Source organism: Cydia splendana, chromosome 15 (genome assembly GCF_910591565.1).
Source record: "Cydia splendana chromosome 15, ilCydSple1.2, whole genome shotgun sequence".
NCBI lineage: Eukaryota > Metazoa > Arthropoda > Insecta > Lepidoptera > Tortricidae > Cydia > Cydia splendana.
Genome location: NC_085974.1, coordinates 19,430,922 through 19,445,016, shown reverse-complemented (window position 1 = coordinate 19,445,016; position 14,095 = coordinate 19,430,922). Strand labels below are relative to the sequence as shown.

Below are 14,095 nucleotides of genomic sequence, written 5' to 3'. Positions count from 1 at the left end.
TTTGATAAAAAAAATATGTACGTACCACTGCACTCTGTTAAGTGACTATTAACTAGTAAAGCATAATGCTAAGACATGATGTCCAACGACACAAATATGAGAGAACATATTTATGAGAAGAATCCACGGAGATCAAATTATATAGGTACCTAAGTCTATAGTTTGAAAACCAAAAAAAAAATATTATAGGACATTTTTACACAAATTAACTAACACACAACAGAGAACATTGAACGTTTTAGAATAAGAACGTTATTATTATATAAGTGGAAACTGTTATGGCTTATGCTTTTGCTTATTCTATATTTGATGAAACATATTATTAAGTATATATTTTCGCTGTTTATTCCCCAACAATAAATATATGAAAACATTATGATTATGTAGTATTTCAATCAATAATCTGAAAACGCCAGCGACCTTTATGAATATAAATATATCTTCCAGTCAACCTTTGAACAATTTATTGTTCAACGTAATAAGTAAAAAAGGAAGTAAAAATAGCTAAGACATGGAAGTCACAATCTTTTAAGTGCTCTCGAGGAAGAAACAATACATTTGATAAGATTGTTAAATGTCAATAAAAGCATATTATGTCTTTAATGTTTTATCAGGCGTCAGTCAACATTAGGGATGGGGGAGATAGTCCCCACAGTATAAAATAATAAATACCGTAATAGGTACTAGGTTTTTTTACTTATACAACGGGTGAATTAAATAAATATATAAAACATTTACCTAATTAACTTGCATTATTAAATTATTATGAAGGTCTCTCCATTATGCGTTTGACAGTTTTGACATCTGGTTTATGCATTACTAGCGACCCGCCTTCGTACGGGTAAATCTTAACAAATTATACACTTAAACCTTTCTTAAGGATCACTCTATTGACAGGTGAAAACAGCATGAAAATCATACAGGCCGACAAACTCAGTGGAGGGGCTTTGTTTTATAGGATGTATGTACGAATATAGACATGCGCCGTTTCTTAAGGAAGTTTGTATGAGTCTAACATAAAAAAAATACCAGCATTAACAACTCATCGCTAAAACCAACTAAATAGACGTGCAAATCATGCATACATAGTATCATAAAATTCATAAATCAAACAAAGTAAATCATTTACGAGTATTATAACTGTTTGCCATAATTATACACCTCATGCCCTATTTTACTCACATCATAAGTAGACTATTGAACAATTGTAACTATAAAGTAGCTCTGTTGCGCAAAATACGACTTTATTCCAAGTGCAAAAAGTTTATATCTGATCGTCGTAAATGTAACATGTGAGGTGGTGAAAATTGTGTAGAAATGCAACGTTTCTATTTGAAACCGACAAAACACCTTTCCTCAGGTATCCAGCGTAACGAGACCTGCATTTGTATGCAATTCTAGTGGCACTGAGGGTGGCAAGATACGCTGGTCCTTTGAACAAACATATTAATTACTGTATTATTTGGGTGTTTGCGTTCCAGCTATCAGGCTAATAAATTACTGGGCCAATTACGATATAAAATCAGTAGTTTGTAGTAGTATATGAGCTATTTTTCTGAGGCTATAAACATTTTCGAAAGGGAAAATATTATTATTGAGACAAATCAAATTAATTAATAAGTTTAGTGTACTGGCAAGTAGATCAGTATGCCGGCAAATCGGTGAGCTGATTAGCTGACCGTGTAGTCCTGTACCTTCTGTACTTCGTGCCTTGTCACAGTGACAATCAATATGAAAGCTGCTACGGATCTTAATACCACTTGACTGTAGCAAGGTAGATACGAAGAAGCCCACAAATCAAATTCCTTGACTGTGCATTAACAAGTTACTGAAAACGCGAGTGCGAGTTCCTAGGCAACCTTTAGTTCCTTGCGCCCCACAAGATGGCAATACTAATACCCAATGTTTTGTTCTTACACCTAGTGTTCCTGGAGTCTTAAAATTATGACTACACGCATTTCATAACACTTGTATTTTTACTAAAACGTAGCAAATATATAGTTTAGGATTAATGTACTTAATCTTGACAACTCATACATATAAAGTTCACCTATATGCACAGAGATATCTACATGTGATAAACACCCTTCACGTCATACACATAATATAACACTGCCTTTGTTGCAATATGTGAAACGAGGCTACTATTAAAAGTATCGTTTAAGTTGATAAAGAGTGGCGCGGCGTGTGAAGGGTTGAAGTTCTTATTGCTTTGAGATTTACAGCACAGGCTATAAGATGCAGCGGAAACATGTACCTAAGGACCAACAAGAATAGTGACATTTAATAAAATTATAAATATAAATACAAATTATTTATTGTTTGAATGTGAGTGGTTATGGTGGTAGGGTTAGTATTTGGTTACATCACAATCAGCCAGAATTTGGCGTACAATACTCTGACTCTCAATATGCATGTCATTAGAACCAATTAAAAATAAAATTATAGTAATGTCAGACGAAACAATAAGGATTAATAATAATATAAAAATAACAATAACAGGTTAATGCCATGCATATAGAAAAGTGGCAAACACAAGATTTTAATAATAAATATGTATACAGAAAAACCGGGCAAGTGCGAGTCGGACTCGCGCACGAAGGGTTCCGTACCATAATGCAAAAAAAAAAACGAAAAAAAAGCAAAAAAAAACGGTCACCCATCCAAGTACTGACCACTCCCGACGTTGCTTAACTTTGGTCAAAAATCACGTTTGTTGTATGGGAGCCCCATTTAAATCTTTATTTTATTTTGTTTTTAGTATTTGTTGTTATAGCGGCAACAGAAATACATCATCTGTGAAAATTTCAACTGTCTAGCTATCACGGTTCGTGAGATACAGCCTGGTGACAGACGGACGGACGGACGGACGGACGGACAGCGAAGTCTTAGTAATAGGGTCCCGTTTTACCCTTTGGGTACGGAACCCTAAAAATGAGAATAAAATCTTATTATTTATAAATTAATTTAGCAATAATTGGTAGAGTTAGTGGAAGTTCTGTTGCCATACGGGAACCGGGTACCACCGTTATATCATTTAGGTAGTTGCTGCCAAGCTTAACTTATTTGTATGCATACCACTTGGTTTTTACTGGAAAAATCCTACTTAGTGAATACAATTTCTCATCTGCTTTTGTGCTGTGGTGTATAGCTGTGGAGCGTATTATTATTAGGCCTATACCAACATCGACACATTAAATTAATCATTCGTAGAATTTATTGCAAGGACTAGCAATCGTCATCAGTTACCTGTTAGTACTAATATTTACTCAAATATCTGCCGCGTGTAGCTTGTCACTTGGGCCGAGCAGTGACTCAAAAATATAAGCATTCATCACTGCCACCGCGGCTGCATCGCAGCTGGGGCTCGGGTGCTTGCATGGAAACACGAACGCCCTGTATACCTACTCGAGAAATATAGGATAAAATTTGAATAAAATACTTGACAGTGAATTTACAACACTTACATCGAAACCATACGAATAAACCACCTCCTCCACACACAGTACCACAGCTAGTGCAACCTGGCTCGAAGTTAAATAGTGTTAGCAAAGACATATGTAACTTCGTATAAGATGAATAAAGTCTAAGGAAAAAACGTGCCTCGGAAATCAAGAAAATTAGAAAATCAAGAGGATAGATGGCGCACACACCTTTGGCCTATAGTCGGCTAGATGGCGTGACGACACCGTTTCATATTTAACAATAGGGTATTTTCCTACTAGTCAAATCAGTTACTCTTTTAGAACTGTCAAAACGATTTGCTAATATGGAATTTATATGAAACATTACATCGTGACGTCACGGTCAACTCACCTACTTTTTATACTTCTATCCGATTTATCAAATAGAACTTGTGTTCAAAAATAATTCCGATCTGTGTTTTTCTAATAATTATCTGGTGCTTTATTTCATGCATGGTGTAAAATAATTTATTTTAAATACAGTATAATACCCTATTTTAACACATAGATATCAGTGAATGAACATGGGTCAAAATGATATAAAAATAATAAAATCATTTATCCATATATATTAGTGTCCGACCGAAACACGTTTTTTTGCCGAAACCGAAACCGAAACCGAATGTTCGGCTTTGGCTCTAGTTTCGGCCGAAACCGAAACCGAAACCGAACCTTTTGTAGACTTGATAAAATCGTTAAAAAAATGTCATAAAACCGCTTTTACACAAATATTATGGGGCTGTCAACACCCAATGTCCTTGAAATTGATGTTACTTAAGCAGTTTTTTAAGAAAATTACTAGAGGTAGACCAAGATAATTCTGCAACGATTTTGATAACACACGCAGTGCGAGTGTTATTTTAAACGTCAAAATTTATATGAAATTATGACGTATAAATAACATTTGCACTAGTAGCACTCTATTCATTCACCAGTCAAGCTAACATGTAGATCAGATACAGGGTCAACCAAAAAACCAACCGAAAACGCGAGCGCAGCGAGCGCGAAATTTTTTGTTAACAATATCGCAAGGGAAGTAACGAGAGTGGAAAACCGAGAAAAAGGTGGATGGACTGTGTGAGAGATGATATGAAACGAACGCAAGTGAATGATGAGATGACGGGCGAGGGAGAGGTATGGAAGAAAAAGACTTGCTGCGCCGACCCCAAATGAATGGGATAAGGGCAAGTGAATGATGATAATCGCAAGGCCGGGTACCGATCTTCACCTGGGCCTAAAAGTCCGAAGTGCCCCAGTGAGGCGAACTTTCATGCGAAGTAAAAGCCGTGCTTCAGGCTTCAGGATAAGTAGTTGAGCACAGACTCCAACCAATGTCCATTGTATTAAAAAGCGAGACGCGCAGGTCGAGCATGGCGCAGCGAGGCGAACGGCTAAGTTGAAGTAGAGGACATGTGGAACACAAACCAAATGGTAAATTGAGGTAAAAAGTGAGGCTAAGGTCGAGCATTCGTATGAAAAACTGTACTGGGGACACTTTTAAGGGTTTTATCTTCGTTTTAATCAATAGTCAGAAAATCAACTTTGCAGCACTACTTGAGCGTAGCCTTTAGCCTCGCTTAAAATTTGCCATTAGAGGTAGATAGGAAAGTGACTGAATAAGAGCGAAAAAGACATCGTTCGACTCGGGCCGAGCTGATACTCGGCCAACGGCTACGTGCGATACTGCTATCTCATTCACTCCGATACAATGTGTGTGATAGACAGTGTGCGCGTTATAGGTATTGACAGCCTCATAAGACTGCGTCGACCGTCCAGTGGCGCCCTCATTGGTGGAATTGTGTTTTATAATATACCTATACATGAATCAGTAAATGTAGGTTATTACTATTGTTGTCCTACTTATTCCCCAACTTTTGGTCTTTTTCCGAAGTGCCATTTCGTAAGTTTCGGCCCGGCCGAAAGGTTCGGCCGTTTTTTGGCCGAAACCGAAACTACAGCCGAAACATGATTTTTTGGCCGAAACTGGCCGAAACCGAAACCGAAACCGAACCTTCGGTCGGACACTAATATATATACATTTTTTTGATAATTTTATACGTTTTCATTATGAGTTTTAGTCGTGTGTCCATAGATGGTAGTAAATTTACTGTGACTACAGAATTTAATATGACAGGACCCCTCTATATTATATCTATTCTCTTTGGTGTTAGTATAGCAGTGGTAAAATCAAAATATTTGTACTTAATTACTGACATAATTACAATAAACCCATACCCATACTAGAACGGCAACAGACTGAACGTACACACTTGACACGCAGCCTTACTCACACCTCACGTGAAAAACTTAATAACACTTTACAGTCTGCTACCGGAAAATAAACTTTATCCCTAACTATGTTAGGTTCAAAGTGAAAAATCGAGATGGTGTTAGAGTTGTAGTGGTAGGGTAAAAGGGTTCAGGTGTCATTACAATTGCTTGCCGAGCAAAGGCAAGTTGATTCATAGTTACAGTGCCCTCTTTTATTTAATTAGATTTGGCAAGAATTAAAGTCTTCAATATTTAAATTCGTAGAACTAAGTTTTATAAAACTATTTAAAGTGCTAACTCTTATACGGCCCCGACACTATCATGAATCTGACATGACTTGTAATGAAACTCCAGCGTTTGGTCCAGTCCGGTCATGATAGTCTTAAATCTCCCCACACACTTATCAGTATTTTTATCAGTATTTTACATGATTACTTTTCATGGGGAGTTTTAAGTTATTATTTTCCTAACCGTTTGGCTTAGTTTTGTTATAGAGTACGCTTTGAAGAACACAAAAAACCTAAGTATTCAATCAACGGTTCCAATTCTTCTAACCTGTCATAACCATACTATATTGTCGTACTCGTAACTCTATGCTTGATGAGACAGAAAAATGGAGAAACAGAGATAGGTAGTTAGAAAATGATTTAGGGTAGTGGCACAAAAGATAACCGACCCCCAGAAGATTAACGTTTGGCTTTAAAATCTAAATAATCAAATCGCATGATTTTACACAGAAAATATTCTTGACTAATTCCTCTAACGTTTTTGTTGCTCAGAATTACATATCTTACCTTATTTCATTAAAATATTAGCAGTTTAAACATAAAAAACATTTTGATTTATTTAATCTGCTTTTATATGATACCCCACACGTGTATGTGCAATGCATGGTTTGTGTATTATACTCAGTCTTTGGATAAGTAGTTGAGATGCAATCAAACGTTTAAAAGTATAACATTACGAAACCAAGTGGTTAGGATTTTGCTGACTCAAACAGCCCTGGGTTAATTTGTCTTTACGTATGAAATAATTTGTTGAGGGCAGTCATCAATCCAGAAGCAGTGGTGGCCGAGTGGATATGACGTCTGACTTTCAATCCGGAGGTCGCGGGTTCAAATCCTGGCTCGTACCAATGAGTTTTTCGAAACTTATGTACGAAGTATCATTTAATATTTACCACTAGCTTTTCGGTGAAGGAAAACATCGTGAGGAAACCTGCATATATCTGCGAAGAAATTCAAAGGTGTATGTGAAGTCCTCAATCCGCATTGGGCTAGCGTGGGGACTATAGCCCAAGCCCTCTCGCGCATGAGAGGAGGCCTGTGCCCAGCAGTGGGACGTATAATATAGGCTGAGATGATGATGATGATGATGAGTCATCAATCGCTGTGTGTTTAAAAATGTTTTGACGTAACCATGGCAACGAAGATCATAGAGTAACTTATACACGGTGTGGCCTGTAACACGAGCAAATAATTAAAACATAGATTGTACTCCTCAAACGGTGAAACTTTTGTTCTACAAACTTTTAAAAATTATGAATTATTTAGACTCCCTATTTTTCATACAAAATAAATATTATTTTCAATGGACGCCATCGCCACGCCATATTATTATCATTGTGATTGACGTTGCTTGTCACGCCTTAAACATAATAAAATTCTCAATACATTGCGTCTTAGAATAAACTTTAAAGTGTATTAAAAATCAAACTCCAAGTTATTTTTAAAAGTCGCTGAACAAATGTTGGTCAGTATGAGAGTACAGCCTACAGTTTAATTTTTTGCTCATGTTACAGGCCACACCCGGTATATACACGAAGATAACAAACAATTAATGTTAGACAGAATGACAGACTGAAAGGATTTGCTTCACTCATTAGTGTAACTAATATAATATTATACATATATCTAGATCACGTCTCACATCTAAAAAAACGTGCCGAAGAAGATAGACTCTGACCACGATAGTCGATAAGTTTGCTCAAACTGAGTAGTAAGCATGCATAAATATCTCAATAAGCTCCATACTTGACGTACTGAAAGAACTACTGCTCGTGCTCGGGTACTGAATTTGAGAACTCCTCCCAAGGAGAAGCTCCCTGGTACCATTGTTGATGAGGAGGATCACTGGTGTTAAGAAAGAAGAAGACGAGTACGGCGCCTCGTAAGACAGTGTGATACCGCCGAGCCGCCTAATTCCGGCTTGCAGATTGCTACACCCAGTGTTGCACTGTATGACATACAGTGCATGTGTCGCGCCTGCATTACACCGCCACGGCTGCTAGAGAGGTGGAGTACATATCTACACCAGAAGACCGGTTACACGCTGAAGGTGTTCCAGTATCGATCGCGCCACTACGCGCACTTCAACTCTTATGTGATGCGCGTGCAGCGACCGCTGCAGGGGACCATCGAGTGCGCAGACTTCTGGCCGAAGGGTGTAGTGTTTCGGAGGTTCCGCGAATCGGACACAAGAGTAGACGATTCAACGGAACCACGCCGCCGTTCTGTCGCCATAATACTGTTTAATTTTAAGTTAATGAAATTTATAATTATGTATGTTAGTCTGTGAAGTATGTATCTGTGTGCCTTTCTTGTCTAAAAATAAATGTTTTACCTATTTTATTTATTTTTTGTAGCTCTTATATATTATAGTGGTTAGGCTCTAATCGGTCGTGGGAGAACTCCGTCTTTCTAGAGTCTGTTCGGAAAGAGAAGAGTCGTGAAATGTATTGGGCCCCATACTTCCACGACTCTTCTCTTTTCGCACAAACTATATTAGGGTGACCATCATCGTCCTAGCACCGTCCCGGCATTTTGCTACGGCTCAAATTTCCACAGAAAAAAAATATTATTTAATTATTGTTAACAATTGAAAGTAAAAAGTATTTTTTTCCTGTATGGCAACTTTTAGAAAGGGACAGAAATTTTCTTTAGGCGTCGCATTCTGCATGTTTTTCTTTTTTCTTGAGAGTCAAGTGAAAATAAACTTTAGAGCAATGATAATAGAGTAGGTACTTATACTTTACTTATTGACTTAAATGCCAGTAATAACTCTTGTTATTATAAAACCTTCTTGTTACGTACTTTAAATGACGGAATGAGGGATTAGAATGATACGCTCCACTCACTATCAGTATAATGTCATTATTTTGACATTACTTCAAAAATATTAAAAATGTTTAATAACATCATTATCGTCCATCATTCTTTCTGTCATTTCTGATTCCATCATTCTAATCAATTCACTGTCAGTATTAATGTCATTTCTAGTATCATTACTTTGACATAACTCCAATACTGACGGAAATTATTAAAATAAACTTCATTACTTGCCGTCATTCCTTCATTACAATCCCTACACTATCACTAAAAACGTCTTTCCTTCAAAGTAATGTCAGTATTCATGATAGTGTCGGGGCCGTATTACACCTAACAGACTTAGGGCCACTTGCACCATCCCACTATCCCGGGGTTAAGCGCTTAAACCGTTAACCCAGTATTAAATTGCACTGGTAAAAATGGTAACTCCAGGTTTAACCGGTTAACCCCGGGTTATAGTGTAGTAAATAAAGGTAGTGGACCCCGCAGTAATTCCTCAGCCAGAAAAAACTTTACAGTATGATAAAGTATCAATAAATAAAAAGTATTGTATAAATATCCAAAGAATAATAGTAATAGTATTTAAGTAAATACCTAAAGTCTTAAATCGTTAATATCTTTTTACGGAAAAATGCTCCGTTCAAACTTTCGTCTCCACCGGAAATATTCATGTAACGTATTGCAACAATATATGACATAACAATAAAAAAAATCCCAGCAGAAATACCAATAACTTATTTGGTAAAAAAATTTCGGACGGAGGAATTACTCGGTTAAATAAATAAACAGCTTTGTATGTTTACGTATAAATACCTAACTTAGGAGTGTTTTTAGGGTTCCGTACCTCAAAACGAAAAAAAAGAACCCTTATAGGATCACTCGTGGGTCTGTCTGTCTGCATGTCACAGCCTATTTTCTCGGAAACTACTGGACCAATTAAGTTGAAATTTGGTACACATATGTAAATTAGTAACCCAAAGATGGACATATTTTTTGTATAATTTAAAAATACATAGGTTCGAAGTTATTTAAGAAAATACAAATAGCCAAAAACTGACCATTCCCCCTGTACTACTGGGTCTAAAATTTTCAAAAAAATACACAAAATAGTTCTTTACCTATAGATGACAGGAAAACCTATTAGAAATGTGCAGTCAAGCGTGAGTCGGAATTATGTACGGAACCCTAGAAACGCGAGTCAGACTCGCACTTGGCCGGTTTTTTTTTGGATATTTATAATGTTAGTTTCGGCTCATACTATACAATAACCAAGCAAAATTTCATCGACTGAGGAATTAATGCATGGGTCTCCATACAACAACTTGCTTCGTTTACTACCCTATTAGAGGAATGGTGCAAGTAGCGCTTAAGAGTAACGTCGCATCAAGTATAAGATCAAACCATAACAAGTGTTGTGACATTTTTCTAGCTATTATTGCTATTATATCTAATCTTATCTGATTAACACCAAAGAGAATTAAGCTTTCCTTTGTCTATGCTAACACTAAAATTGCTACCTATTACACTTACTTTTGTAATTCTAAAATATCCTATAAGAAATAAAGACTTTTTCATTTTCTTTATTTATTTACCTTTATCTTGAAATTAGGTGTCCGCTCAGCCAATATAATAAACATAAACATATAAACTCGTCGTCGTCGTCGTCTGCTCGTTTGCCTCCTATATCATAAAAAAAACAACGGGTTGCACTCAGGGAGTGCCGGCAGAAGTGAAAACTCAATGACTAGTGCAAAATGCACTATGTATAATTGAGGTTAACGCCATCTAGCGTTATTTCGTCCCATTACTTGAAACCCCTAAGCACATCACTGTTAGTACTCATATTAATACCAGTTAGAGCGAAACTCACTAGATGGCATTTAAATCAATAAAGAAAAGCTCAATGACATTACATGTAACAGGACAACAGGTCCGTCTTACGGTCACGTGATCGTCGTACGGTGACGTAATCTCACGCGAGTTTAACATTTTTAACATTTTTTCCCCACCTCAAAAAGTGCACAGCGCCGCTAAAGAAGTTTTCACTTAAAAAACAGAATTTATTGAAAAACACGTATTGCATAGATAAGTACATTCATAATAAACAAAGATTGTAAAATTTGTGGCGGTTAATATGTAGGTACCTTAACTAGGATTCCCAGTGTTTCAGGCGAGTAATGGCAACAACGTGGTTTTTAGCTTCCACGAGGTAGTTCGACTACTCATTTTACTCTAATGCAGTTCCGCACTCATATTGAATATTTGAGTACGCATGTCATTTTGAGCGATTAAGTTACATGAGTGAGCTACTGTTCTAATAATAAATAATGTGTGAGTAAAGGATGACTCCAGATGCGAATAAATGCGATAAGGTCCAGATGCGAACTGAATTGGATTAGCTTTTGTTTGGACAAAACTTGATCAAACCCTAATCCATTACAGTACAGAAATTTACTGAAATCGTATAGACTTTGTTGGCTAAATTAATATGGATATTGTTGCTACAAATGCTAGTTTGTTGCGATCTAAACTTAAATAATATTTTAGTAATGACTCCGATTGTATTATATTAATTACCGTTCGTACTAATTACTTAAAAATGCCTAAATTTTTTTTCATTTAAGAACTAGATCAGTTGAGATTTCTTATTAGGACATGTTTAATGTGAAATCGTAATACAATTATAAGTCGACTGTATTTTATAATACATTGGTACATAACGAAGTAGATGATTTATTTAAGGACCAAGATTTACTACGGTGTTCTGACTTTTCTCCGAAGTTTTATTGTCCGAATTTCACTTGCCAGACAACTTTTCGCAGATGATTTACTTTGGCAACCAACATTCGCCAAATTTTCATCATGACAACGTTTTACTTTATAGAATTATTGTTAAGTAGATTATTACTATGTGTACAACGTTTGGAGTACATTTCTTTGGTCAAATCATTCAACTTGCTAGATATTTATTAATACGATATCGTCTAGTCATTTGACAGATTTCACTGAGTCAAGATAGGTGAGACGACGAGCGAAGCGAGGAAGAGCGTGTTAGGTGAACTACGACCAAACAGCGAACTGACTTTTTTTTTACATAGGACGACTTTTCTGGCAACAGTTCATTTTCCTGGGGGTTGCAGTTCTAACCTAACCTAAGCCACTTTTCTGGCAACAGTTTATTTTCTTGAGGGTCGCAGTTCTAACTTAACCTAACCCACATTTTTGGTAACAGTTCGTTTTCTTGGGGGTCGCAGTTCTAACCTAACCTAACCCACTTTTCCAGCAACATTTCGTTTTCTTGGAGGTTGCAGATCAAACTAACCTAAACTACTTTTTTGGCAATTTACATGAATACTAGGTGAAAAGTAATTTGGTAAAAAAATAATTGTTGAAATCAATATTCAGTGAACTTTAGTGTCGTACAAATAATACTCGATGAATAATATTGAATAATGACGGCGAGACTCTGCTCGACTAGGTATTGTGAGAGCATTAATGTTTAAATATATCGCGACAAAATCTAAACCATTTGAGTAAATGAGTATTATTAAAATTTAGATATCACATTCAAACGTGCCTGAACTTACTAAACTCGACTAGGTTTTGGCGTGAATAATATTTGAAAATATGTATGCAAAAAGCTAATCCATTTCAGTGACTACTTTTTACCGAAATGGTATAGATATTGTCAAGTAATATGCATAAACAAAAGCTCACCTATTAAAATCTGAGTCGTGACTGAAATAGTATAGCTTTTGTAAATTCGCGTCCCGGCCGGGTCCAGGCCGATGCGTCCGTCATGTTATTTTCTTGACGGCTGATCGGTGATCACGTGCTGCTTTCCATAGAAAACGAAGCGCCAGAAGCTTCGGCCCGGCCCCGGCCTGGTATTTTGAGTCATGATTAACCCGTTAAAAAGTTTGCATTACCTCGCCAAGCCAATGGCAACAACGGGGTTATTAGTTTTAACGAGGCAGTTCGACTGCTCATTACGGTACTGCAGTTCGGCACTCATTAATTGGAGATTTGAGTGACGCGTGGTTACAGGCTACGTACATGCAGTGCATGGTGCCCTATAGTAGGTTTAGTTACCATTTTAATTGTGTTCTAATAAGATGGGGATGCTAAAAATATGTATACCGACTATTTTGTCTTTAAAATGTTGTAGTGGGATAAAACTACTGATCAGTTACTTCAAATCATCTTCCTTCCTTAAAAAAACCTCCTTCAATTACTTATAATATATAATTATAATGAAAATGCAACTGGGAAAGCGGTATGATAAGGAAAGGAGAACATAATACTTACACATACTTATACAAGATGAAAAGAGAATCCTATTGAAAGTATAAGAAATAGAAGCTCTTTACACGCTAAATTTCCTTTACGTCTTATTTATTGGATGCTCCGATGCGTTAACACTTCAATGAGTTCCTTACGACACCTTTATTGCAACCTATCCTTATTTTATAGCCTTTCAGAAGCCTCACTTAAAGTGCCACACTGGGGAGTTACTAAAAATAATGTGGTTCCAGAATATAAAATTCTAATATACTCGTATTATAGATTTCAGGTGGGTAAGTAATAGAACGTATACAAACCTATAATATATTGCTCAGAATATATAAATTCAATTAGTATAATTTTGAATGGCATAACGTGCAATAAGTATAACGTGCGATACGTATAACAATGAATTCTGTAATTTTATAATGTATAATGAACTTTACATATAATATCGTTTCTGATAAGTATAAAAAGGTATAACGTTGAAATAATATAATATACAAAACAAATACCACGCAATAAACCTAACCTTTTATTTTTCTGGGGGATAACAGTTCTAACCTAACCTAATACTTTTCTGGTAGCAGTTTCTTTCTCTGAGGGGTCACAGCTCTAACCTAACCTAACCTACCTTTCTGGTAGCAGTTTTTTCTGTGGGGGGTCACAGTTCTAACCTAACCGAACCTACTTTTCTGGTAGCAATTTCTTTCTCTGAGGGGTCACAGTTCTAACCTAACCTAAACTACTTTTCTGGTAGCAGTTTCTTTCTCTGAGGGGTCACAGTTCTAACCTAACCTACTTTACTGGTAGCAGTTTCTTTCTCTGAGGGGTCACAGTTCTAACCTAACCTAACCTACTTTTCTGGTAGCAGTTTCTTTTTCTGGGGAGTCACAGTTCTAACCTAACCTAACCTACTTTTCAGGTAGCAGTTTCTTTTTCTGGGGAGTCACAGTTCTAACCTAACCT

The 14,095-nt window shown here is 36.5% G+C and overlaps 1 long non-coding RNA gene across 1 annotated transcript in view; it reads left to right on the top strand.

The window, feature by feature from the left end:
• Nucleotides 1-14,095, top strand: part of LOC134797822 (uncharacterized) — an 87,678-nt gene that overhangs the window by 34,967 nt on the left and 38,616 nt on the right. The window lies entirely within an intron of this gene.